This window comes from Eubalaena glacialis, chromosome 4 (assembly GCF_028564815.1).
Source record: "Eubalaena glacialis isolate mEubGla1 chromosome 4, mEubGla1.1.hap2.+ XY, whole genome shotgun sequence".
NCBI lineage: Eukaryota > Metazoa > Chordata > Mammalia > Artiodactyla > Balaenidae > Eubalaena > Eubalaena glacialis.
The window spans coordinates 41794805-41821314 of NC_083719.1; the positions used below are offsets into that span (position 1 = coordinate 41794805).

A 26510-nucleotide genomic window follows, 5' to 3' on the forward strand; every position below is an offset into this window, starting at 1 on the left:
TGAGCATCTACCGTGTGCCAGATGCTGTGGAAGATACAAGGACAAGCACAGCTAGGCAATCTGTGGTCACATCCGTTACTCAGAGCTCTTGCTTCATTCATTCTAAACAATTTCCTTAAACTTCTTGTGCACACGTATTCACACTCCTCTGTGCAAGGTGGATGAGAAACAAAATCACCTTAACTCTTTTTAAACCCTTGCACAGAAAATAATTTGGTCTTCAAAAGTAAACATTATTCCATTTCCTGTTCACTCTCAGAATCCCCTCCCTAGGCCTTCAAACGGAAAAAGTCAAGATACTTTGCCACTGAGTCTTTACATTAGAAAAGTTCCTTAATGGTCATCTACATAGACACACCCCTATATTTCTGAATTATGAAATGGGCTGGCTCATGGCACTGGAGTCAACTGACAGACTCATGTAAAAAAAAAAAAAATCCAAAACACACTAACATTTTCTATATTTTTGTGTTGTGAAGTATATCATACATACAAAAAAGTATATGAAGCAAATATGTTGTTTAAAGAATAACTATAAAGCCAACACCACGTGCCCACCATTCAAGTTAAGAAGCAGAACATCACTAAAACTTTTAAAGCCTTTTCCTCGCCTCCACTTTCCTAGAGCAGAATTTCTCCGCCTCAGCCCTGCTGACATTCTGGGCCAGATAACTACTAAGTGCTTACCCAGTGTATTTATTGCTGGATGTTTAGCAACACCCTGGCCTCCGCCCAGTGGACGCCAGTAGCATGCCACCACCACCCTCAGGAGAAGCAACCAGAAACGTCTCCAGCCATTGCCACATAGCCCCTGGAGGGCAAAATCGTCCCCCGTGGAGAACTGCTGCCCTAGAGGTAACGACATCTGAATTTTTACATTTCTTTATAATTTATCTGTCTATTTATGTAACCTTAAAACAATGTATTGCTTACTGTTGCCGTTTTCAAACTCTGTAGAAATCAAATCATACTGCATGCATTTTCCTGTGATTTGTTTAATCAACATTATATTTGTAAAATGTAACCACTGTGTATTATAGCTGTAGTTCATATATATTACTTTTAGTTTATAATGTTTGCTGCTGTATGGTATCCTATGAAATTAATTAAAATGCCACAATTTATTAATCCAATCTATTACTGATGGACATTTGCATTATTTCTAATATTTTCCTTTTATGAATACTTCTGCTGGAACTTTCCCTGCACAGGTCTTCTTATAATTACACAACAATTTCTCTGAAGTACACACCTAGGAGTAGATTTGCTCGGGTCATAGAACTTTCTGGTACTCAACTTTATTATTTTCCAAAGTGGCTGTATAAATTTACACTCCCACCAGGAGAGGAGGACAATTCCCATAGCTCCATACACTATCCAGTACTCAGTTCTTCTTTTATATTTTCATGACACTTGGTACCGAAAAAATATACATTGCTTACCGTGTAAATGCCAATTCTACAGACAGCAAATGAGATCTGGATACATTCAGACATTCTCTACAAGATTAAAATAAGAGATTACAACTAAATGTTTGTCCCATAGAACTGACTTCTCCCCTCTTGTCTTGCTTCTCTCTCTAAAGAGAATCTGTTGTCTTTTGACACCTGCTTTATGAGCAAGTGGCTGAATTTTTTTCCTTCTCTCTGCTTTTTCTAGGCCAGCTCAAATAAAACAGAGATAATAAAGTGTGTAGCATAGTGCTTTATCATGGGACTATAAAGCAGATACTTCAATCTCTAATTCAATAGCATAATTTAAGGAATGTGATTTATTGTACTGGTTTGATTTCATTTCTTTAAATCCTGCTCTAATATCTAATTTTCAATGATTAATTCTTTGACTGCTAGAAGTAGTTTTATAAGCACTTTTTTTTTTTAGTTCAATTCTTACTAGATCATAAATGTCTACAATGCTTACAGAAAAGTAACCTTTGTAAAAAAAAAAAAAAAAAAAGTAAAAGCTCATGGTTATATACTAAAAGTTCTGAATGGGCTGAATTTAAAGAGAAGACTGAGGTCCTTGGTCTCAGAATATCAATGACTCAAATTAGAGTTCACAACTTCTCATTCCCAAATCAAGTTCAGACTCCTAAAACTCATTTCCACTCACAGTACCATGTATACCAAACACAGGTATTGATTTATTGTCTTTTCTTTAACTGGAGGAATATTTTTAGCACATTAAATCGGTATGTAGTCAAAACAACTCTAACTTGATACAGTCCAACACTGTTATTATGGTTTACTGTTGGCAAGCAAAAGCTTCTCCGTGAAGTTTATAATGCCCAAATCTGGCAATCATGGTTGTATCCACTGCACCAAGGAAGCAGTGACACAAGATCCCCGATTCCCATGGTAGCCAAAAGGCTTCCAAAGAGATGTTCTTTTGGAAGAGAAGGCCAAAAACTCATATCAGACTGATTCTGCAAAATGATCCAGCCTCTTCAGATAGCCATAAGAAACTAATTCTGTATGATTAAAAGAATTGGTAAGGAAAATATTGAAAGCCAAGGCTATTGCATGGACATTCCAAATTAAAAATTACAGCAATGGAAAAACCAAACTCATGAGATAATTTGTTGTGTAAAGTTCTTAAACTCTAAACTTTCAAAAAGTTCTAGGTGCTACTGTTCAAATGAATGGCTGACGATTTAATATTTGGGATCATTTCTATTATTAAGGTATCATTACCACCATGGCACTATTGGGTTTCTTTATTCTGCATAAAATACACTACTGGAAAACACCCCAGGGCAAGGCCACTGGCCTCCTCAGAGCTGAATGACAGAATACTCATTACCTTGCCCAACGTTTATTCTCCCTTCTACCTTTGGAAATTACCCTGATTTTTACTTTTGTACAAAATGAATTATTTAACAACTCTCCCAGTAAGCTGGAAAGGCTATTTTCCCCAAGTGAAAGATAACTATCTTATTTTATGTCACCTGGAACAAAAGAGTCTATTTCTCCGCCATCCTTGGAGCTGGGGACTGTCGCGTGACTCAGTTCTCTGTAATGAGATGCGTAAAATGAACTGACTCTGAGAAGGACCCTTTTACTCTTCTGCCTTTCCTACTTCTTTTTCTGTAATTGAGACTTCATGTAGCCCCAGCAGGGGCCTTGGATTGGGAGGAGCCCCGAGAAGAGTGGACACGGGAAGTAAAGCCCAAGGATGAGCAAGCCTGGAGACTCAAAGGGCAGTGGAGCTGCCATACCAGCCTCCTCCAGACTGTGTACGTGAAACAGAAATAAACCTCTAACTTGTTTAAAGACTGTGTGTCTCTCTCAACCGACTAACCCTAACTGGTACAGAGCAATACTCTGAGAAATACTCAGTTTTAACAAGCGGGTTTCCCCAGGGCCTTAAAAGAAAGAGCTCCAGCATTTGTCATTAGAGCTCTTTTTAAGAGCTTAATCTTAAAAAGAGCTTGATCTTTTAAAGGGGGGAGATGTATTTATTCTTCAGTTACTAAAAACCTACTTTCCAATCCTTCCTTTTCACACTCCCAAAATGTACAAGTACTGTTACTGGGATTGCCAAAATTATTACCCTTGAAAACCCTCAACTTATTTTGTGTAATTTTTTTCTCACTAGCCGTATTTCCTCCTTCTCTCTAACCTCTAATCCTTACAAATACTGCCTTATCCCTGAACATCTGACCTCAAACCAAGCAGCACATCTATTGCTCAAACTCCAAATTCATTCTAACAGTAATGTTCTCGGGAACGGTCTTCTTTACTCTCATTAGAGGGAGTCGAATAAAAAGAGATATTAAAAAGCATAACGAAACTTCTTTGGGTCATGCTATAGGAAATGGTTATAAATTTTAAATGATTAGTTCATATTCTTTCCGTATATAGATGCTCTATTGGCAAGAACCCATTTTAAAAACCCAGGGGACAGAACGCATAGCTTGGAATGAAAGATGAGTAATCATCCCCAAGGAAAGAATGGATCTCTACCCTAGATAAACTCTGACCCAGTAGCCTCTATATCAGCATTCATAAATCTCCATCTAGACTCGCCTGAGGAAGAACGAAAGGATATTATTTCAAAAGCAATAACCTTCAGAATAATCTCACCTTCTTTGCTGCCTCATCTGATGAAAGTGCAAAAAAGAAGTGCTGTCAAGAACAAGTCACAGATGGGTTAAAATCTGTTAAGACAGGGCTGCAGAAAAAAACGTCTAATCCCAAGAAAGAGAAAACGAATACTCAATTTGAAATTAATATGATTACTTACATTTTACTGTTGTTTTCCCTAAGAAATTTCAAAAGGTAAGCATGAAAATAAAGGAGAAAAAAAATCTTCAACAAGACGGCAGAAAATACTACACAGTCTGGAAAAAACTTGATTTCAAGGCATAACAAATTTCCGTTCCATCAGGGGATGAAAAAACACATTAATTTTCTTTTTCTAAAGGAGCTGTTTTTAGAATATTTTGATGTGCCATGCAATCCCTCATTCTGATATAGGGCAAGGTGACAGTCATGTTTCCTTATTTTCTCCTCTGTAATTTTGCGTGTGATGAAAATAAAAGGTTAATATAGCCAAGTCAACGCTTCTGAGTACCGCGAGTATGTGTCAGAACTGGGGTGACAAGATGGGGGTAGGGAGAGCAGTAAATCACCTTCAAATGAGGCCCATGCCTGGATCACCTACTCCCAAGTAAAGCTAAGATCTAGCATTTTCTCTTGACAGCATCCCAAAACAAGTGGGCTGGAGGCAAAGGTGCAGAATTTGGGAGACTGTGGAGAGAAGATCGGTTCAGTGCGTTCCAAGGTGCGTAGGTGCTCCAGAGTCCTGAGTGGGTGGAATCATCTCTGAGTAAAGATTACATCTGTCATTATGCTGTAGTCACTCCTCCAGACACAGAAACAAACCCTTGGGAACGCCACCAACTTCAGAACTCACATCACCTTCTTTTAGTGTAGCCGCTGAAAACATTAACAGTGCGTTATTTAACAACTCCCTTAGCACACTCGAAAAGTTACTTTCCCCACTGGGAAATAAGTTAACTTTTCTAAAAAACTCAAACTTGTATTTACAAAATAAAATGAATTTTTGTTTACAAAACGTGGAGGAGTTTGCTCCTCAATGTCTACGTTATAGCTTCCTCAGACTAGGAAAAAGGATAGTGATGATCAACCTGGAAAGAAACATTTCCATCTAAAGCAAAACTAGCAAAACTGGTCTTTCGGCATTTTCCAAAATGTTTTCAATTGTAACGGTACCACCATCATCCCAAGAGCATCTATACTTCCCAAGCAATCTACAACTGTCCAGGGATGAAGTATGTAAGGGTTCAACCAGTTAATCCAAAAAGGAATCACTGCCCTCACCTGTTAAAAAATAATATCTTCAGCACATGATCTCTTTGTGAAATTCAAACACAAATATTTGAAAAGACATCTAGCAGAAATAATCTCAGAGATTTGAAAAGTCACCTAGCAAAAAAAAAATCAAACACAAGCATAAACAGTCATATCGGAATCTATAGATCTCATGCCAGCAAAATCTTCTGCAAAACGGCACTAAAAGTCACGTGTAATTTCTAAACAAGAGCAGAATCTTGGCTCAATACTGAAGATAAGAACAGTTCTCTTTCTGAAAATTCTGATTAAAGAAGTATTGGAAGCAGGAAAGAAATGCCCTTCTAATTCACCAGATTAAAATAATTAGTTCAATTTACCTTGGCAGACTTATTCCTTTTACTTTTTGTCATGAACTGAGGATAAAAAAAAATTTCAATCCAAGAAAAAGAAAAAAATTTTGCTGAGCATCACTAATGTGTCAGGCATTGCTAGTCAAGCAGATATTAGACATACAATGATAAATAAGACCAACCCTGGCATCAACAGTCTTCCAGCTCAGGAGAGAGCAGTTATTTAACAGACCTGTGACAGAGAACGGCATGATAAACACGTCCAGCATAATAAGAGGTATGCACAAAGGGTTTCAGAGAAACTGAGTAGGAGCACCAAACCCACTACAGGAGTGTCAGAAAGACTTTGTAGGGGGTGATCCCCAAATAGTCTTAAAAGATTGGGAGTTAGCTAGGAGAAAGGGAGTAACGGAGGAGGAAAAGATCATTCCAGATGAAAGTGACAACATGAATAAAAGCAAGAAATATCACAGGATATGCAAGCATTTGAGGGATACTGGTGTGTGCCTTAAATACCCTCCTGTACTTTTAAATAATCACTTCTCAATCAGATGTCAGTTACTGATATTTGTTGACTGTCTACACACTATCTAAAATTCATTCATGTTAAGATTTTCAATTTTAAGGTTTATCATTTTAAGATTTATCTCTAACTCCCTGCCAAAGGAAGTTCCATTTGTGAAGGAGCAAGCATGCTGGTCACATTATAAAGCCTGCTCTGCCTCCACACGCTTGCAGATAAAAAGACCCATAAGCAAGATAGCCACAGCTGATTAAATTAGCAGGCTGTCCGTCCTCCAGCTGGCCAATAACCACGGAGGGGCCCAGCAAGAAGAGCTAGGCTAGCCTAGACCAATCATTCTCGCTCTCCAAAATATGAATGGAAAAGTACTGAGAAGATGAAGCAGTTAGCAGTAGGAAGTGAAACTGAGAGAACACAAAAAACAAAGGCATTAAGTAACTTCATGACCGTGAAGGAATCATAGGAACCTAAATGTATGAGGAAGCCGAAAGTATGAATAAAGGAAACTATACAGAAAAGATATACAAAGCAGAGAAGAATACCCTTGCTAGTAATCTCAAGAGAAGTGGACCCAGAGAGATACAGGTATGTGAGGAATGGCTGAATGTAGTTGCAGAGAATTCTGTTTCTGAGTGAAAAAATGATATATTCGCCAGGTTCCTTTGCAGCTAGGTATAGCAATGTGACCAAGTTTCGGTCAATTAAATATAATCAGAAAGTCCCAAAAGTCTCCCATGAGGGAAGTACACTCTTCTGCCCTTTCTCTGTCCTGCTGCCTGGAATGCAGAAGTGATGGCAGGAGCTCTGGCAGCAATTTTGAACCATGAGTTTAGAGTCCACACACAAAAGCAAAAGCATCTTGGGGACCTAATGACTTCTGGAGTTACCTACCTAAGGGGGGGAAAAAGAATCTATCTTGTCGGGACTTCCCTGGTAGCGCAGTGGTTAAGAATCTGCCTGCCGATGCAGGAGACAGGGGTTTGATCCCTGGTCCGGGAAGATCCCACATGCCGCAGAGCAACTAAGCCCGTGCACCACAACTACTGAGTCCATGCACCGCAACTACTGAAGCCTGCACTCTTAGAGCCCATGCTCCACAACGAGAAGCCACCACAACGAGAAGCCCACGTACCACAACGAAGAGTAACCCCTGCTCATCACAACTAGAGAAAGCCTGCATGCAGCAACAAAGACCCAATGCAGCCATAAATAAATAAATAAATAAATATTTATTTTTTAAAAAATCTATCTTGTCAAAGCCACTATTTTCCAAACAATTCCAATCCTAATTGATACAGTGGTTGAGACAACGTCATCTCAGCAAGAGGGATAGTCCCTTAAAACGGTTAAATGGAAGAGTGATGTGTTCTGATTTACAGTGGTATTATTATCCTCAATTTAGAGATGAGGAAACAGATACCAGCTAGTAATGCGACAGAACCTGGATTTGAACCCAAATCTTTTGGACTTGAGAGCCCATACTTTTAATCGTTAAGAACAAATGAAGGCAAATGAAGTCAAACAAACTGTAAAGCAGGTCCGCAAGTATTTCAGAGTTCAACAAATATTCTGACTACTAAAGGCCAATAAAAACCCATGCTGAATGCAGTATCTCTGACCTACCACAAATAACACTTTTGACAAGTCCCTGTGACCTTCTAGACTGAAAAGCCTTTTCCCAGCTAGAGTATTCTACTCTAAGTACCTAGGAAAAGGTATCTGGGCACCAGAAACTGAACACAGGCACCAGCCCCCTCATGCATGGCAGAGGTCTGCCAAATTCTGATTTATAAGGAGTGGAATAGATTTTTAAGAGTACAGAGGATTCTGGGAGACATGAAGTGTATTTTTTAAGGTGGAAAGAGGTCTTTTCGTTAAGGTGGTAAGAGGTCTTTCTCATTAACTTTAAGCAAAAGAATTTTCCATACACGTGACAATTGAAGAGCTCAGCCTTAGTATTACAACTGCCAGGCTCCTGATGCCCCTGAGATGTTTCACTGCCCCATGCAGTAAGGGTGGGATGGAGCGGCAAGCCTTTTGAAAGGTTCAAGGATTTTAGATGGCCAAGATGAAGGCACCAATGTACCTGACATGAATCTTCGTATCTGTACTGAGCATCTCCTTTGTGCCAGGCAGGGTTCTCCTTGCTGGAGACTAAGCAGCACACGAGGCTCAGAAGCCTGCACTCTAGTCAGGGGTGGCAGGCAAAAGCAAAAATAAATCAAGGTAGATGGTGATAAGTGCTATGAAGAAAAATAAAATAAATGAACAGAATGTTCAGGAGGCAGTAGATTGGGAGTATTACTAATTTTGAAAGCAGATGTGGTAATTCTAACAATATTACGGACAATAAAATAAGGGATCCCAGAAAAGCTTTCAGCAACTTAACTCTGAAAATCCCTGGCATAAGCAAACGCAGTATTCTATCCTGAAAAGTCAAAGCACCAGACACTCAATTCAACAGTTCACAGATATTAAGAAGCGATCAGGCAGCCATTAAGAGCACAGAGTTGGGTGTCAGACTTCCTTGAATCAAATCCCAGCCATACAACTTACTATTTCTGGGGCCCTGGGTGAGGTACTTAACCTCTTCGCATCTTAATTTGTTATCTGTAAAGTGAAGATAACAGTACTACCTATCTTAGAGGGTTCTATGAGGATTAAGTGAGTTATAAGAGAAAACACAGTAAGCTCCAAATTGGTGTTTGCTTATTTTTTTAATTTTTTTAATTGTGTGCCTGTGTTCCAGGCACACAAATTCATCTGGGCATCTGCACTAAGGGGCCGAGGACACTGGAGGCCCCAGGAGATGCACTCTGCCATCAGCTTCTCTGGACACCCTTGATTCTGGCCTTATTTTGTACTCCTGGTGTCTCTTCCTGAGGCCTCCACATTAGAAATGTGACTTCTCGTTGCAATCACTGAAAACCAGGACGCTAAGCCTGAGACTCCCCAAAGGAAGAAACATCACAAAGCATAGGGCTTAGCTCCCAGCACTTTGCCCACACAGACCCGGAACCAGAGGCAAAAGGGAAACCCATTCATTTTAGCCAGACCTCATATTACTGTCCACCTAGGCAATTTACATCTATGTTTAAACCGAAGAGGTTTTAGTCTGCCTTATGTAAAAATTTATTATTCAATTATCACATTTTAATATTCAATATTATTAATGTTTCATGGATATTGTTTTATAATGATAGGCATCCAGTTTGTAATGCATTGCTCACTAGACACTCAGGAGCACCATTTTTTAGAATCATAAGGAAAATTATATTTTTTAATTCTCCAGAACATGGAGTTATCCTCGTTTTCCCTCTCTCTCCTTTTGGATATAATCAAATGAATAACTTTTCGGCACTGCCCTTCTGGTTAGAAAACCTTAGAAACTGTCATTTAGGGATAGTGTCTTTGAACATTTTTAAGCCTCTACCTTGAGCATGATGCTTATATTGTCAAACCTATATTTAAAGTCCTCAAGATATTTAAATGGTCAAGCCCTTTTACTAGATCAATAGCTCCATCTTAACTTATAAAAATTATTGTACCGCCCAGAAAGAAACACTGGTTACAGGAGAATGTGGTTCAATTGTTTAAAGGATCAAAAAACCTCCTATTGGTTTATGACTTGGACAATCTGGACTTGCCCTCTGGTTTTTCTGACTGTGGCAAGGGAAGAAAGGGAAGTGTGAGCTTTGAGTTTAGACTGACCTGGGTTCAAGTTGTTCAGGGTGTGACCATATAAAACTTAGCCGCCCTGTACTGCAACAGCTGGTTCTCAGGCATGAAAAAAAGGACTACTCCTAATACCACTAACCTTACTGGATTAAGTAAGCAAGCTTCGGGGGCTTGGCAAGGAGAAGGCATCCTAACTCGCTGACGCCCAGACCAAGCCACCCACATCTAGGACATGGATGAGTTTCACCAACAGGTCCTCCTCCCAGCTGCCCTCCCACCCTGTATAATCCAGGCTCCCTGCAGCAGCCAGAGCAAGATTTCAAAACGTAGATCAGGTCCTATCACCTCCTGCTTAAGACCACTGATTAGTTTAAGAGTAATTTTAAATGAAACTCGACTTCACTACCACAACCTCACAGGCCCCCAGCATCTTGTCTGGCTGCCCTCTGGGCCCTGGCTTCAGGACCAATTTCCTTGGGCCACTCAGCACCTGAGACCCGTAAACCTGAAACTTACATGAACAGCCACAGCACTTTCACTTGCTGAAGACAAATGACCCCAGTTGAAATGGTCAGGGAACTACTGGGGGTTTTCTGTGAAATCCCAAGGCCACCCGTGCCCAGCTTGGCTTGCTGGGATCTCACTACTTTTGGTTCCTAAGGACTCAGCCTATTTCTCTTTTCTTTTTCAAGGGACACTACTTTTCCTGAGTCTTGTGGATTTTCTCCTTATCCCTACAGTCTGGCTGCCAAGTGGCACAAGCTCTCCCTCATTTCCCTGCTGTTCACATTCTTGCTTCTCCAAAGGTGTGCACACTGGCCCTTCTGGTACATGGCTTTTACTGCTAATTTCTAAAGAGACCAGACAGAGATGGGGCAGTTGGCATAAAAATCTAATAAGGAAAGCCTGCACACTCACTGCCCTTGTTTCTGATTGTGTGAATAAGCAAGCCTCTTAAATTCTTATCCTCCACCTGGGAGGGTGGATCGCTCCAAACTCCTCTTCACTCTCAGGCCAGAAGATGGAATCACAACCACAACAGGGTGAGGGGCCCACCCAAACCCACTCCTTTTGGGGGAGCAATTGGCATTTCTGCAGGCAGAGATCCTAGTCAGTCAAGCGTTCCTTTAAGATGGTGAAAATTTCTAGTAAAGGCAAATGAAACCATACCTATTGAAATCGAATGCAGCCACACACAATATAATTTAAACGAAGGGCTGTGATTATGTTTTAAGTCACAGGAAAGAAAAAAAAAAAGAAGACATTTATTAGGAGACTACTATGTGCTGGGTGTTTTACACGCTCACTCAGTCCTCACAACTAGAGCAAGGTGGGTATTTCTAGGCCTATCTTTCAGGTGGAAAACTGAGGGTTACCAGCATGTGGCAAGTAAGTAGCAGAACTTAGATTTCCGCCCACGTCTGATTCTAAACCTGTGGTTTTCAAACTCTGCTCCCCAGATACGGTTCCAAAAAGGCAGCTGGATATTTGAGAAATATTTTTTTAAACGAAACTGAATTTTTATTATCTTAGAGACTGAAATGAAAAAAAATACATATTCAAATATACTGTACATGAAATTTTAACACACTGGAGAATGCCCACACATTAACTTGTGCTGCCAGAGTGATCTTCTTTTGGCGGGCAGGGGGAGGAGGTAGACTCAGAATAAAACCTATATTCTGCCTTCTGATTGAAGAGTAATTTAGAATCGAGCTACTTTAATATCTGTAACACTTGCAGTTATGATTCTATTAGAATCTTGTTCTTCCTTAACCTCACACAAAAAACCAAAATGTGTAACTGAATGAACTAGAAGATGAACCTTCAGTTCTCATTCATCTAAATGGATCGAAATGAAATTCATCTACATCTAAATTCAGTTCTGTGTTTATCAAAACAGCTTCATTGTCCTCAATAATATATAATACAGCTATAAAACACATAAGTAAATATCATGAGCATAAATTTGTAAAAATCACATATAATAAAATATCACATTTGTTTTGTATATCTGAGTTCTGCATAAAATTGGTTGGAAAAAAAAGAATTCCAAGATTAAATGAAATCCACCCCTACATCACAATGATTTTAAGTAACTCACGGTAAAGTGAGGCGAGACTGCTTGATATATTAGGACCAACTGGTAAGTAGGCAGAAAGTTGAGAGGAACCTTGCCTCTACTTCTCCTTCTTACACAGTGCATGAACCCCTTCCATAATGTCCCTGACAGGTGGGGAACAGCTTCTACTTTGTCATTTCCTATTCAAGGCAGATGAATAAATCTTATAAGAAAGTTCCTCCTTACCCTGCACCAATACCTACGTCCCTATAATTTTGACCCTCTCATTGTAGTCTGCCTTCTGGAGACTCAATACAGGATATTATTTACATCCTTCTAATAATCTAAGCCACTGATCACACTGCCTCCTTCTTTAAAGGTATCCTGCAAGTACAAAAACCAAAACTCTGATGTCAGTGAAAAATAGTGAAATACTGCCTCTCTTCTTCAAAGAGGTAAATCCTACTTTACCAGTCCAGCGGTTGGCAATCTACAATCCATGGGCCAAATCTGGCTCACTGCCTGCTTTTTGCAAATAAAGTTTTAGTGGAACACAGCCACGCCCATCTATGGCTGCTTTTGTGCAACAACAGCAGAGGTGAGTAGCTGAGACAGAGACCGTACGGTCTGCAGAGCCTAAAATATTTACTAGCTGGCCCTTTACGGAAAGTGTGTCCACCCTGTTCTAATCCATCATCCAGTGTTTCTCCACAAGCAAAGAACTGTGTTCCTTTCAATGTTACAGGCTATAGTGCAGTAGCTAAAAGATTCATCCCTGTATTGTCCACGATGCCCACGTCCCTATGAAATTAAGCCTTGCTCAGTAAGTATTCGTGGGCTGCTTCGGGGCCGCCAGTGCGGGGCGGATTCAGCCACGGGGCTTTGGGGGCGGCGCAGACCTCAGGTAACCGCGCCTCCCGCCCCACCTCCCAGAGCGGCCCTATAAGCGGCCCGTCACGGCCGGGCCCCGGAGCACGCCTGCCGCTCCAGGTAGGCGAGCGCGTTCAGCAGGAACGGCTGCCCCGCAGTGCAGCTGGCTGCCCGCGCAGGCCGCCTGGGCGGTGCAGGAGCTGCCCTCGCTGGCCCTGCCGCTCCTCGCCGGGCCCATCCCGCCGGCCGAGCGCCTCAATCACTGGCCCAACTGCATCCTGCTGGCCATGTTCCTCGTCCACTACGTGCAACGGGCCTTGATTTCCCCCTTTTCAGATCCGAGTTGGAAAGCCCACACCATCGTACGCCTTTATATTGGCATTCGTGTTCTGCACCTATAACTGGCTGCTTGCAGAGTAGATACCTGAGCCCGTATGCAGTGCATGCTGACGACTGGCTCACTGACCCCTGATTTCTAACAGGTTTTGTCTTGTGGTTGATAGGCATGCTGATAAACATCCGTTCAGATCATGGCCTAAGGAATTTCAGGAAACCAGGGGAGACTGGATATAAAATACCAAGGAGGGCCTGGTTTTAATACATCACTGCAGCCAGCTACTTCCGCGAGGTCGTCCAGTGGCGCGTCCACGCCCTCGCCAGCTGGTCCATTCAAGGCTGGGCTTTTGCTCTGTTCACCTTCTGTGTCCTGTTCACCAGGGCTCAGCAGCATCACCAGTGGTACCATGAGATATTTGAAGATTATCCAAAATTCAGAAAAATTATGATTCTGTTTTTGTTTTAAGTTGTCAATGGAATTATCTTCAACTTGAAGCTTTTCGATGATGTTTCTCTTGGGATTATATAAATAAATTTATGACTCTAATTTTCCTGCTATTTCATCTTTTTCAAGATTGCTCAAGGGGTTTTTTTCCCCTAGCAAATTTGTAAGCTACCTAATAACAGTCTAATCAAACTGAAATTGCAGGTTGAACTATGTTGCTGCATACCAGGTCAGGAATCCGGAACTCTGTAATTGCGGCTGACCCTTCTCTGATTCTGGGTTTGCCTCTATGGACCAAAACGTTTCTGTACCGTTTACACAACCCCCTACAGCAATGGGTTTAAGGTCAAAGGCTTTGTCGCCCCCTCCTCCCCATGGCGGCGTGTTCTGTCTTTGTGTCCCTTTCATCCCACTAGGTCGGAGAGGCCTGGGTACCCACAGTGTACCCACAGCCTCTCACTGTTGGGTGCTGGGCAGGCAGAGAAGTTGTGCACAGAGAAAGGGGGTGCCCAGCAGAGGCTGGTACAAAGGGCCTCTGGCACATGCTGCAGCCTGGTCCACCAGGTGACTCCACTGGCAGGACAGGGCACTGGGGGCATTCTTAAGGAGCAGTCTGCTGTGTCCCCCACAAAAGGGACTTATTGGAGGCCCTGGGCTAGGAGCACAAAGGTGCTGCAGGGCACCCCTCCCATCTTGGACCACTCGCCACTCGCCATCAGGAGTCTCTGGCCTGGGATGGTTTTTCTACCTCCTTCTAGGTAGAATTAGAATTTTTTTGTAAGGCACTTTTTAAGTACCTCTCACTATTGCAAAACTATAACTTGAAGCAGAATTTATTTTAGATGCACTCAAAAACTCCATGGAGATAAATGGCAGTAATAAAATGTACTACTTATTGCCAGATATGTAAAAGAAATCTCCCCACTAGAAGGCTGTTGAATCTCTTGACCCCTCTGTGAAAATCTAATGAACACATGGTAAAGACCCCACCTCTCCTGGGAAGGCACTGCCTCTGTTGCTGCCACATTTATAGAGGCGGGAACTGAAAGAGGAAGTGGAGAAAGTCCATGTTCACTGATGATTGCTAAGGATGCTAGGTGGCAGGGGCCTTCAGGACACACCTGATGCTGTGTCCTGTATGTTGTCCAAATGCCACCTTTGGGCAAGGAGCAGGCCCTCCTGCCCCTGCACCCCAGGCCCCCGGGACACCCCGTCAGCTCCCTCCCACCCTTCTCCTGGCTCACCTTCCCAACCAGGGCTCCCCCCCACGAGTTTTCATGTAGAAACTGTATTCTCCGTGTTAGTGGTTTTTAGAGTCTCTTAGTGTTTTAGAAACATTTTCTGATGGTGGTTGTGCTTCATTTTAACTAAAAATGGAATGCTTTCGCAGGGAAATTTTTATGATCAAATAACCTTTGGCCCTTTTTCTGACTGACTAATTACTTGAAACCATAAAACAAATATTTAGGATCTCCTCTGGAAAACTCAAAAATCTGAGCAAGTCTTGACTGATTTGGGCCCCTGGGTTCTAGAAGGTGTACCTGGCCAGAAAGTTGCTTGTCTGAGAGCCAGAGAGGCTCACTGTGAATTTTACTTCTGTTGGTGCTTTTTTATCTGAGTGACCAAAAGTTTGGGTTAAGTCAGCATCTGATGCATGGTTACTACTACACTGGCATGCCCTGGATGGATGGCTGACATAGGAAGAGATCTTGTTCTATCTTGCCTGCCTGTCTTCCGTTTGCTAAAAACTGTAACTTAGCAAATTATGGCAATTTGTTATTGTGTTAATTATAATAATTAAAGAGATTAATAAAATTACTGTTAGGGGCTTCCCTGGTGGCGCAGTGGTTAAGAATCCGCCTGCCAATGCAGGGGACACGGGTTCGAGCCCTGGTCCCGGAAGATCCCACATGCCGCGGAGCAGCTGGGCCCGTGAGCCACAATTACTGAGCCTGTGCGTCTGGAGCCTGTGCTCCGCAACAAGAGAGGCCGCGATAGTGAGAGGCCCGCGCACTGCAATGAAGAGTGGCCCCCACTTGCCACAACTGGAGAAAGCCCTCACACAGAAACGAAGATCCAACACAGCCATAAATAAATAAATAAATAAAATAAAATAAAAAAATTACTGTTAAAAAAAATAAGTATTTGTGGAGTGAGGAAAGTTAGATAGGAAGAGGAAAGAGAAGATACGGGGGAAGGGAAGGAGAGTAGGGCTTTTCTTTTCCCAAAACTATTCTGACATATACCTTTCAAAAAATTATTTTAAAACCTAGCAGATCCTCTTCTTGCTGTAACTAGGTATTTGAACACAGGGATGTACATCTGAATTAAAATAGAGGACCTAAAGTTACTATGTTTCATTTCAAGCAGATCAACACTGATTGAAATGTTGTTTAGTAAACAAAAGTCCTTGCTAATTTTGAATACCCAGGAAAATGCTACCCACCCACTTTTTTTAAATTGAAAGTTCTTTATTTTGATTTAACGTGAGACTTTTTAAATTAAAGTATAGTTGATGTACAATATTACATGTTACATGTGTACAATATAGTGATTCATGATTTTTAAAGGTTATACTCCACTTGTAATTATTATAAAATATTGGCTATATTTCCCATGTTGTATAATATATGCTTGTAGCTTATTTTATACATAATAGTTTGTACCTCTTAATCCCCTCCTATCTTGCCCCTCCCCTCCTTCCCTCTCCCCACTGGTAACCACTAGTTTGTTGTTTATATCTGCACCCATACCCACTCTTAAAAGACTATTCATTTGCTGTTACTGCTGTTGTTTTAAAATCACTCACGGCAGTAATATAAAGCAATTGGGATAAATGATCTTTGCCTCAGAGATGAACTCTTAAGCACTCTGGATTTGGGAAAAAGAGAATTGCTTTAAAACAGATGAGAGATTCAAACCATCAATGAGCTTGTTAAATCTTCTTGATTCTTATCCCCATGATTTCTTCACAATCATGCATTTTTACGTCGGTTTATTCAAGACAACTTTTGTACAAAGGATTAACATATGCATCACTTCTTACACAGCTCTTTATAATTTCAACTTTTTTAGCAACTTGTTTCATTATACTTGTGGCTCTCCTAGGTAACAAAGAATCCGATTTGAAGAGCTTTAAAATCAGGAGCTGAAGATCTCACTTCTTGACATGGGAATCAAAAGAGAAAATTTTTACTGAGTCCGTTTTATGAAACTATTCAAAGTGGATATTAAACTCACACAATTATGTACAATAAAGTTCAGTAAGAAGTGAGTACTTAGAAGTCAAGAAATGGAAAATATCCACCTATGGGTATTTTCAAAGATGACCAATAAAGTTAGGCATTCCCCCCAAATAAAGTCATATTTGGGAGAAAAGTAAAACATCACTAGCACAGGAATCTACTTCCCACACACTCAGGCTGCACAAAAATTGCAGCCTGAATCCACAGAAATGATAGAGGACAGTTCCCCTCCAGGCTCATGACGTACTGTAATCCTGCCCACAGCCCAGGGCCAGCTCACAGGGGCCCTGAAAAAGTCAGGAAACCCAAAGGAAGCCCAGGAATGACCAAATAATCCTATCTCAATGACCCAGTCTTTAAAACACGCATCTCGAAAACCCAACACATCATGGGGAAAATCATGTTACATTACGAGAAATATTACTGGTGAACAACATAGATGTACAATATCTCTATGTGAAATAAAACAGAGAGGAAAAGAACTTCAATCATCACAAGAGGCTCTCTACATCTAGCACAATGACATTCAGGAAACATTCAAAATGACGACATTATCCAATAAATCAGCTCACTGCTCTGTCGTCTACAACAGGGGTCTCCAACCCTGGGCCCACTGTTAGGAACCGGACCGCACAGCAGGAGGTGAGCGGCGGGCGAGTAAGCAAAGCCTCATCGGACGCTCCCCATCGCTAGCATTACCGCCTGAAGTAGCTGGCTGCAGTGATGTATTAAAACAAGCCCCTCCTTGGTATTTCATATCCAGTCTCCCCTGGTTTCCTGAAGTTCCTTAGGCCATGATCTGAATGGATGTTTATCAGCATGCCTATCAACCACAAGACAAAACCTGTTAGAAATCAGGGGTCAGTGAGCCAGTCGTCAGCATGCACTGCATACGGGCTCAGGTATCTACTCTGCAAGCAGCCAGTTATAGGTGCAGAACACGAATGCCAATATAAAGGCGTACAATGGTGTGGGCTTTCCTCCTCGGATCTGAAAAGGGGAAATCAAGGCCCGTTGCACGTAGTGTATGAGAAACATGGCCAGCAGGATGCAGTTGGGCCAGTGGTTGAGGCGCTCGGCCGGCGGGATCGCCCCCACGAGGAGCGGCAGGGCCAGCGAGGGCAGCTCCTGCACCGCCTGACCCATCCGTGGAAAAACTGTTTTCCATGAAACCAGTCCCTGGTGCCAAAAAGGTTGGGGACCACTGGTCTACAACATGCTGCCTCTCAGGAAACATTCGTAAGAGAAGAAGGGAGAAGAGAGCTGGCCAATCACATGCTAGGAAAAAAGTTCTCACAAGCAGAAACTTTACTCTCAAACTGTTTGATTCCAACAAAAGAGAAGCTGAAAGTTCCAAACAAGAGTGTAATTCTGCAGTAGGACCTCAGAAAACTTGCCCACTTAGTTTAAAGTAAGTTGGCTCATTTGGCCAAACTTATGTAACAGCTGTAGGCAGAATTGGCCTGAAGAGATGTGGGCCACCCTCTGCCATGCCAGGACCTTTCACCCCTATAAATCAGAAATAGCTGCCACTTAACCCATCAACAAGCAGCTGCAATATCGTTACCTAGTTTACTCCGTACTATGTTTATTAGGTGGAGGCAGAAAGATTTTTGAAAAGCTGGTATTGGAAAAATGAATAGAATCAGAGTGGGAACTTTTTGGTGACAATAGTACCATAAATCCTTGTTTTATAAAGAAAGTTCCAATTCAATAGTAGCAAACACTTTTATCATGCTCATGGTACTAGTCTCTCTACTGAATGCTTTATATATTTTAACTTAACTCTGAGTGGTAGGTACTATTATGCCCATTTCGCATATGAGGAAACAGGCACAGAGGCTGCACAGCAGGTAAATGACAGAGCTAGAATGCAAATGCAGGTAGTCCGACTCCAAGGTCAGTGCCCTTAAATATTACTCTGTGCAGCCTCTCAGCCCAACCACTGACTTAGCAGCTATCTTGTGTACCTATGTCGGGCTCTGGGGACACAAAGAGGCCCACAGCCCAGCCCTGCACTGTGACACACTGTGCTTTGTCCGGTAACAGAGACAGGAACCACGGCCTGAGGCAGGGCTGTAGCTGGCCCATTACTTCTGTGCCAGTGCACAATGGGGACCCTGGCAAGCTGGGAAGGGGCTGGACTGCAGGGGCTGTGCTTGCCCCCTTGGCCAGGCATCTCCGTGTGGTGTCCCGTGAGCTTAACTGTCTACGGCACCCCCAGGAGCAGCCCTGGAAGGAGCCTCAATTCAGTTCTGGCAGTGGAAGACTGCAAGAGAGAAGGCTTAAATTAGAGTAGGAGGGAAAAGGTGAACTCTCCAACCAAAAATTATTTCTACAACACAACGCTCTGTGATCACTTTAACTAGACAGAAGCCAGGCTCACACACATCTTTGCAGCTTTATTAAGAGTGCATCCGGATTACTATGCGATTGTTCCGGACATGTCACATGCAGGTTAGCTCACAGGCTGCCCTGACAAAACAGCCCTAAGCAGGCTGCCTTCACAAAACCAACTCCTGGTCCCAACAAGCTGCCTGTGACTGGCTTTCGGTCCAGTGGAAAGGTCTGGGCCGTCCTCGTCAGCTTCTGGACTCGGCAGCTCGAACCACCAGTTCTCTGCCCTGGGAGACTGGTGCCAGGGGCTTTGAGGGACCCTAACTCCAGGCGCCCTCCAAGGAGATGCAGCCCGTGTGAGAGAAACAGATGTCCACAGTGCGTCCCTTGAGAGAGCCCCGTCCCCTCACTCACTGGGGACCAGGACTCCTTTGCAAGTACAACCGCTCTTAGCGGAAAACTAGGCTGAGGGTCTTAAGAATCAGGTACTTGAGCTGTGGGTTTATTTATCTGAACTAGGACTCCCTCCTGGCAACACAACCAACTTGGGCCTCCCTTCTCCCATCTCCTTGACCAGGGAGCTGCTAGATCAAATTATTCTGGGAAAACATCCGCCTGACTGCACCATCTTCCAGATCACGGTTACCCTTACCCCACGCTGCTCTGTGTCTCCTCTCCAGCAAGCCAGCCTCCCGCAAGTCCATTCCCTCCCCAGTCTCTCCACAGAGCCCTCTGCCCCGGGGGTCGTGGTGGTACAGGTCGGGATGTGGTGTAGTTAATATGCATTAATTATGCATATTGGTTAGGAGGGAGGGCTTTGAAGCAAGACTTCCTGGGTTCAAAGCCTGACTCTGCCACTTCCTAGCTGTATTTCCTTCAACAAGTTGCTTAATCTTTCCATGTCTCAGTTTTAACATCTGAAAACTAGAAATGATACCTACCTCATAGGGTCCTTAGAAAGTGCCTGCCAATATAAACGCTGTGAAGGGGTTTTCGTTGTTGTTGCTATGATGACAGTAAGAGGGGGTGGCAGAGAAAGAGGTGTCAGGCACTGTACTAGAATACATGTATTATTTTAGTTAATCCTCACAACAAACGCAAGAGGTAGTTACTCTTACTATCCCCACTTTACAGAGGAAGAAGGTGAGGCGTTGAGAAGTTAAGTAACTTTGCCAAAGCTAGAGTGGTAGAGCCAGGCAGGCAGGTTCAGCCCAAAGCCTGCAGCACTCAACCGTGAAACAAACTCCTCTACACCCACAGAACTTCGTTAAATGCCCCCCCACCTTGTGGCCTAACTCAGTCCCTCAAGGTCACCTTCGAGGATCTCCAGGGCACTTCTCCTCCCCTACTCCTTTCAAGACTCCGGGCAATGAGCTCTAATATCTAGCGCTGTGTGCCTCTCCTTGTCAAGGACATTGGCCAACCCTCCCCTCTTTCACTGAGGATTTCTGAATCTGCCTCAGCCTTTTGCTCCAGCCCAAGTCCTGCCCTGGTCCTGCGGACTTCGCCAACCACAAGGATGCTATATCCAGCACCTGCGCTGTGTTTCCTCTTCTACGTCTTAAGCTCCCCACCCTTCCCGCGGCCACGCACAGCCACGCACTGGAGACTCCCCTCCGAGAGCCGCTCTACAATCTTAAATTCATACACCCTACTGTCTCCTGCAATGAGCTTTCTCTCCCTCCAGTTTTCTGAACAGTTACTCCAAATAACTCCAATACTCCCGCTGTTCATCCGCATCAGGACCACCCATCCTCGCATCCTCTACTTTCTACTCGCCCTTCCTTCCTTTCCACTAACTCAGAGCTCACGACGGTCTATCACTTCAGCCATCCTCTTGCCAGTGTCCTAAATTCCTCTACCCCATTAACCACCCATTGACTCACCTTGGAAAAATCCCAAACTTTATCAATCTAACTGCCCACCTTCTTGAAACCAACACCCAAACAGCTACAAAGTCTGTGTCCCTGGTCGTCATGGCCCTCATTCTTCATTGTAGCTACTTCAGCTCAAACCCCTCTGCCACCATATTTCAGTCACGCTCAGCAAGACGACCTCATGTTCCACTTCACCGGCATTTAATCATCTCAAGTTCGGTCCCCTTTAGAAAGGAAAGCCGCCACTCAATGTCCCCTCCTCCCTCCAGTTCCAGCCCTAGCCTTCTTCTCGTTCATGATGAAATTTCTAGACAGTCTCAACTGCAGCGGCATCATTTCCTCACTTCCCACCAGGCCTCTGAGAGCCTCTGATCAAGGTCACCACTGACGCGAATCCAGCATTCACGGTGCAGCCATTATCTTCCAGGATCTCTGGGCCACAGTTAACACAACTGGCCACTTCCTACTCCTGGAAACTCTCCCTTCTCAGCCTGCTCAACAGGACACTCTCCAGGTTTTCTCCCAACCTTGCAGCTCTCTTTCCCTCTTGAGAGTCCTTTCCTTTGGCTGATCCCACAAAAACTGCATGCCTACTATGTGCCGGCCCTGACCGAGGCACTGGGCTTCCTCGGGTTCTCCCCTCCCCACTCAGCACAACCCTCCCTGGGCGAGCTCAGACGTGGACGTGACCTTGGCTTCAGTTACCATCTAAGTGGTTTAGGATGGTCAGACGTTAGCGGTCAGACGTTAGCCAGACCTGGGTTCACATTCTGGCTCCATCACATCACAGGCATGACACAATTTCTCTAAGCCTCAGTTTTCTAATCTCTAAAAGGATATTGGGTTGGCCCAAAAGTTCGTTCGGGTTTTTCTGTTAACATCTTACAGAAAAACCCGAACAAACTTTTTGGCCACCCCAATAGTAATAAATCACGCATGAAAAATACCTAGCACTATGCCTCCCACATGATGATTTAATAATATAGTGTACATATATATGGCGAGTAACAATATTGTTTTTAACTACTCATCCAAGGCTCACCTCTGAGCTCCCATGTACTTACATGAAATCTCAACTTGGACTTCCCACAAGCAGTGCAAACTCCAGACTCAAAGTCCTCATCTTCCCTCTCCATGTGCTATTCCTTCAAGTGTCACCTACCACAGTACATGACCCATTTAGTCTCCCTGATGCCTGTGGTGGTCCTAAAACATGCCCGTAAATCCTCTGGCTTCCTCCCACCCAGAGGTGGTGTCTGTCTCCTGCCCTTGGCCTGAAGCATGCCTTTTTGACTGCCTTGATGAGCAAGTGCAGTACAAGTGATGCTGCACGACTGCTGAGGCCAGGTTAGAAAGACCAGCAGCTTCCACCAGTTTCTCTTGGTACATGCACTCTGTGAGCCTTCCAGCTGGATGTAAGCAGTGTCGCTCCCAAGTCCTCATGCAGAAAGACTGCGCGAAGAGAGATGCCGCAGGAGTTCACACTTTTCCAGCCCCCAGATTTGCATGTTTCCAGCCCAGATGCCAGACCAGTGTTCGAAGAAGTCTCGAGATGCTCCCAGCTGCCATCTGATGGTAACTTAATAAGGAATCCTGAGCAAGAACAATCTAGCTTATACTCAAAGAGCCAGACAATAGCAAGACTTGGCAAAGATGTAGAGAAATTGCATCCCCGTATGCTGGTGGTGAGAATGTAAAATGATGTAGACACTTTGGAAAACAGGTTGGCAGTTCCTTAAAAAGTTAAGCCTAGAGTTACCACGTGACCCAGCAATTCCACTCTAGGTATAACCCAAGAGAACTGAAAAGATATGTCCCCACAAAAACTTGCACATGAGCATTCATAGCAACATAATAGCCTAATAGTGGAAACAACCCAATGTCCATAAGTTGATAAATGGACCAGTAAAATGTGGTATACCCATACAACAGAATATTATTAGGCAATAGAAAAAAATGAAGTACTGATATATATTAAAACATAGATGAATCTTAAAAACTTTATGCTAAATGAAAGAAGCCAGATGCAAAAAGCTACATATTATATGATTCCCTTTATATGAAATGTAAATAAATGTCAGGATAGGCAAATCCACAGAGAGACATAAAGTAGATTAGTGATCGCCAGGGCCTAGGGAGAGGGCAAAATGGGGAGTGACTGCTAGAGGGTACAGGATTTCTTTCTGGGGTGATAAAAACATTCTGGAATTAGATGGGGTTGATGGTTGCACAACTTCATGAATATATTAAAAACCACTGAACTGTACACTTCAAAAGGGTGAACTGTTATCTTGTAAATAACCCATAATGGAAAATAATCTAAAAAAAGAATAGATTTATATATATAACTGAATCACTTTGCTGTATACCTGAAACTAACACGATAACTTGCAAATCAACTATATTTCAATAACGTTTTTTTTAAAGGGATAAAAAAGAACAGCCTAGCTGAACCCAATTTACCTCCAGATTCATGAGTAAAATAAATGACCATTATTAAGCCACTGTTTTAAGGTAGTTTGTTATTCAGGAATGGATAACCAGAATGATGCTCAAACCAAAAACCTGAAAATTATCCCTAAAATCTCCTTTGTTCTCATCTTCTACATCCAGTTCCAAAATCCTGGCAATTCGCAAAATGTTGCTTAAATCCACCTACTTTTCTGCATCCTTCCTGCCCCTACCTGCTGTGAATACCATCATTTCATTCCTGAATCAGGACAGCATCTTCTTAACTGGTCTTCTTCCTCCAGTCTGGCTGCCCTTTCCAATCCTTCTCCACAGTGCAGCCAGATCTGACCATGTCACTCTAGGCAAACTTTAAAGGTTCCCACGATGTGACTGTAGAGGGACTCTGCAGCTCAAGTGTAGACACTGTTCCTGACTCTGCTCCAGCCACACTGAGCCCTTGGAGTTCCTTGAAGCGACGGAGTTACTCACCTCCAAGTCTCTGCACAAGCTGTTCCTTCGCCCTGGCCCTGGTCCTGGCCCTGCCTGTCACTGGGCCAACTCTACTCAACTACAATGTTGCAGATTAAAAATGGCTCCTCTGAAAAGCTCTCCTTGGCCCTCAAGTCTAAGTTTCCCTTTCATATACCCCATTAGTAACCTTTATTTCCCTCTGAATAGAATATGCCACTCCAAATCATAACTGCTTATTTTTCATCTCTACAAGAGTATAAGTTCCTTGGGACTTCCCTGGTGGCACAGTTGTTGGGAATCTGCCTGCCAAGGCAGGGGACACGGGTTCAATCCGTGGTCTGGGAAGAGCCCACATGCCGCGGAGCAACTGAGCCCGTGTGCCACGGCTATTGAGCCTGCGCTCTAGAGCCCACGAGCTACAACTACTGAGCCCATGCACCGCAACTACTGAAGCCCGCACGCCTGGAGCCCGTGCTCCGCAATGAGAGAGGCCCCCGCGGTGAGGGGCCTGTGCACCACAGCGAAGAGTGGCCCAGCTCGCCACAGCTAGAGAAAGCCCGCGTGCAGGAGCGAAGACCCAACCCAGCCAAAAATAAATAAAATAAATAAATATATTTTTTAAAAAAGAGTATAAGTTCCTTGAGGGCAGGCCAATGTCTTACTCACTTGTATATCCCTAGTGCCCAGGACAGCACCAGAACCTAGAAGGCTTATAAAAAGTTGGAGCTGTTTGAGTGAATGAATGATAATTATGTAAAGGCAAATTTATGATCACTTAAAGAATTAGAAAGAATGGAAAAAAAGAAGAAAGTTTTTCCAAGAAGGATACAAGATGACTGAGAAAAATTTTGAAATAAAAAAACATTTAGGATTATCTAATTAATCCCACCTTTTTATAGATGAAGAAATTTAAGACAATAACATTGACTGGTTTGCCCAAACCTCACACTTAGTTGTTTCAAAGCCAGGAATACAATCAGGTCAACCAACCTCCATAGTACCTCTTCAGCGTTTCAGGATTTTCAAATGAATCACACAACTAAATAATGTAGGAATTTCAGACTATGGCCAAGTAATTTCTCCAAATTAAAAAAATCTGCCTTATAATCCTCTTGTATTATATTGTTCTCATGCCTGAACACACGGATGTAGCTCTGGGCAACTTTACATTTCTTTAGCGTACACACTCATCAGAATAAGTAAAGGACTGACAATGTAAAGACTTGGTGAGGATACGGAATAACCAGAACTCTTACACTACTGGTACAAGTCTAATTGGTACAACCACTTTGGAAAAAGTTTGGCGGTATTTAGTAAATCTAAACATATGTATGCCCTGTGAACCTGAAATTCTACTTTACCCAACAGAAATGAGTGTTTATTTCCACCAAAACCATGAGCAAGAATGTCTGTAGCAGCTTCATTCCAAATATCCCCAAACTGGAAACAACCTAAAGGCCCATCAACAACAGAATGGATAGATTAGTAATAGTATATTCATACAATATTGCATTGCAACTAAAAGGAACAAACTACTGATCCACGCAACACGGATGGATTACACAGGCATGCTGAGTGAAAGAAATCACACACAAAAGAATACATAGCTGTGATTCCATTTATATTAAGTTCAAAATCAGGCAAAACCAATCTATGTCAATACTGCCTGGGAAGGAACACAGAGAGCCTTCTGGGGTATTAGAAAGGTTTTACATCTCCACCTGGGGTGGTTACAAGACACAGGTACATATAAATTCATCTAGCTGTACCTTTAAGGCTGTACACATCACTGTATGCAAATTGCACCTCAATTAAAAAGAAGACAACAACTTGGTGAATAAAAAATTTGATTAGAAAAAAATAAGTGCACCTTAGCTTTATGTAACACCTTATGTTCATGAAGTACAGTATAAACATTCTCATTCAACCCTTACAGCCCCATGTTCAAGTTTTTTTGCAAATAAGATTCTCATTTACTAATCATAATTACTATCTTTAAAAATACCTAAATCAGAGAAGAAAAAAGGAAATAAAAATTAAGTGATAGTAAAAATTAACTTTAGCATTCTTTTTGGGACTGGAAGTCCTAATATGAGTAATTTGCAGAACAGACAAAAAAACATGTTTTATCCAAGGTCAAGGACAAATCTTTTGTGCCCAGCTCTTAAAATGTACAAGAAAGTATGTGCTCCGACATAATGTTTAGTTACATTATTTCACAAAAATTGTACCCTGCCATTTCTGGAGAGTATAAAAATCCCCACGGTGTCACTGAAGGGCGGGGGGCAGGGGGAGGGAAGAATCCAAGACATACACAAGGAGAAAGAGAGAGACTCGCTTTATCTACACTTGCCCCCCTTCTGTTAATGCCATTGTATGGAGTCATGTGGACTCCTACACCAATCGGTATAGAAATTATAACGCGATTTTTTTAAAAAAACACTTAATAATCAATAGTCATCACAGAGGCTCTGATGCTATCTGAATTTTTCAAATGAGGAAATCGTAGTTCGGATTAATTTGTCTTAGACCAGGTTCCCAGTATTT

General features: G+C 42.7%; 1 protein-coding gene and 1 pseudogene across 2 annotated transcripts in view; one reads left to right on the plus strand and one right to left on the minus strand.

Moving 5' to 3' along the window:
• LOC133089504 (3-oxo-5-alpha-steroid 4-dehydrogenase 1-like) overlaps positions 1 to 13603 on the plus strand; it is a 104485-nt pseudogene extending 90882 nt beyond the window's left edge.
• ARL15 (ADP ribosylation factor like GTPase 15) overlaps positions 1 to 26510 on the minus strand; it is a 419312-nt gene that overhangs the window by 383630 nt on the left and 9172 nt on the right. The window lies entirely within an intron of this gene.